This window comes from Limulus polyphemus, unplaced genomic scaffold, assembly GCF_000517525.1.
Source record: "Limulus polyphemus unplaced genomic scaffold, Limulus_polyphemus-2.1.2 Scaffold8482, whole genome shotgun sequence".
Taxonomy (NCBI): Eukaryota; Metazoa; Arthropoda; class Merostomata; order Xiphosura; family Limulidae; genus Limulus; species Limulus polyphemus.
The window spans coordinates 13,891-16,109 of record NW_013674092.1 but is presented as its reverse complement, the minus strand read 5'-3'; the positions used below and the strand labels follow the sequence as shown (position 1 = coordinate 16,109).

Here is a 2,219-nt window from a genome sequence, read left to right as displayed (position 1 = left end):
GAATGAAAGAGGCATAATTTATATTTATTTCCTAATGTTTATGGTGGTTGCGAGATTGTTCAAATCTCCCGAACCCCTACACAGATTAATTACTAAAAATAACAGATAAAATATAAAGTTTTTTCTTAAGAAACATTTGATAACTATCTCGACATTATAAATATTTCACATGTGAAATTTCAAAATTTTCTGATACATAAAAGTATTTTTAATCTTAAAATGAAAATTTCTTTGCATGATAGATAGGCAACCTGCAAAAATAAAATAAAAAGGAATGAGAGAAACTTTACTTTATAAACCTTAAGACTTAATAAAAAACATTGATATTTTACGTATGAAAGCATTGTAATGTTTACTGATAATCTGCCAAAATTTAACATTCGCTTACTAATTTACAAGTTGTAGCACGAAAACTATAAAAAACACAAAATGGTTACGAGGTCGTCACATTGACCGACTCCGTATTGAAATTATCACCAGACACCGTCAACAACTGTCACATTCTAGTGTAATCCATGTCAACCTCAGTGTCTGTCCTTACGATAAAACATTATTGGTCAGTATACATGTAACTACTTAATCCGTGTCTGTCCTTACGATAAAACATTATTGGTCAGTATACGTGTAACTACTTAATCCGTGTCAACCTCAGTGTCTGTCCTTACGATAAAACATTATTGGTCAGTATACATGTAACTACTTAATCCGTGTCAACCTCAGTGTCTGTCCTTACGATAAAGCATTATTGGTCAGTATACATGTAACTACTCAGTTTTCAGAGCAGACTGTAAGATGTAACTTTTGTTTAAGTAATATTTAGAAGAATGTTGCATAAATATTTGATGGTTAGATCTTAGACTGAGTTGTTTGAAGTAAGAAACACTGAAACCAGTTATTACATCTTCAGTTGATTTTAACATAATAAAAACAACTCGTTGTCAGTTGTGGAGTTAGAAAATTTTGACCTAAATCATGTACGAGATAGTGTACGAAAAACTTTTCTGTATTTTTAGTTAAGTACTCAGTGTTAAACCTTAAAATATGATAAATCATCCCAATTTTGTAGTGTATTCATTCCATTCATATGTATAATAGTTTCTTGTTGACTTTCCTCATCCTGAGTTTTTATTGTTTTTGCAGATAAAGAAATGGAAAACCTAGAGCAAAATATCCTCATCAGTTCTACATTCAGGCTAAAGATTTAGTTGGGATGCAGTGATCATAAATGAATGTTTTTCCTCATGTGAAACCTTTGATATGTACAGGTATAGAGAGCATGTTGTAGGCATACACAGAATGTCTGTTAATACAGGGACAGGTATGGAGAATATGCTGTTGGCATACACAGAATGTCTATTAATAAAAGGTATTAATTAATTATATTATATCAAGTTCAAAAATATTGTCGTATAAGTAATTACTTAACAAATCACCACTAAGTTATTGGTTTATTTTTAAATGTAATTCAGGAAACATACTTTATGTAAAATTTCATTGGTTGTAAAGTTTCTTTGTGTTGAAAAACCCGGTATACTTCTTTTGTATTTACTTTCTATCACTGCTTTTTTTATAACATCTGATTAAACAAATACTACACAGAACTAACTGGTTATCGAAGTCTTCCCTCCTCATCACATTGAACAGAAATAACTAAGTTTAAATCAATACATAAGAAAACTGAAACCAACAGTAATTAAAATGCATTGATTCGTCAGTTAGGTAACCCTTATTGTTAACGGTAACTTCTCACAAGATTTGAGACTTAAATCCGCATACTGTTAGTTAACAACGTAAGAAAATAATCTTCGTATATGTGAACAAGTAATAATTATAATTTAAGTTATTATAAAAAATTATAATCAATAATATTAATGAAACTGGCTTTAAAGAAAAATTGAGCATGTCGTTACTTCCAAAACACTCAAAAATCGGCTGTTTTATTGCTGAATCACTGGAAAATAACCTTTATGAGAAACACCAGTATGATCAACAATTAGTAGAATGTGTTCTAAAAAAATATGTTGTATTAGAGAAAATTCCTATAAGTAAAAAATAAATTAAAAAGTGGTTATAAACTTGACGAGAGACTACGTCACTGACGAAAGACTGTACGTCACCGACGAGAGACTGTACGTCACCGACGATAGACTGTACATCACTGCCGAGAGACTGTACGTCACTGCCGAGAGACTGTATGTTGCTGATGAAAGACTGTACAT

The 2,219-nt window shown here is 30.8% G+C and overlaps 1 protein-coding gene and 1 long non-coding RNA gene across 4 annotated transcripts in view; one reads left to right on the top strand and one right to left on the bottom strand.

Moving 5' to 3' along the window:
• The window catches only part of LOC106475376 (ER membrane protein complex subunit 8-like), a 17,342-nt gene extending 15,818 nt beyond the window's left edge, over window positions 1-1,524 (top strand). For all 3 annotated transcript variants that reach the window (XR_002608850.1, XM_022379498.1, XM_013936058.2), the window contains one exon: window positions 1,141-1,524. The gene's annotated coding sequence lies outside the window, so the exon portion shown is untranslated. The remainder of the gene's footprint in view (window positions 1-1,140) is intronic.
• The window catches only part of LOC106475377, a 20,605-nt gene that overhangs the window by 12,966 nt on the left and 5,420 nt on the right, over window positions 1-2,219 (bottom strand). The gene's annotated exons all lie outside the window — the stretch shown is intronic.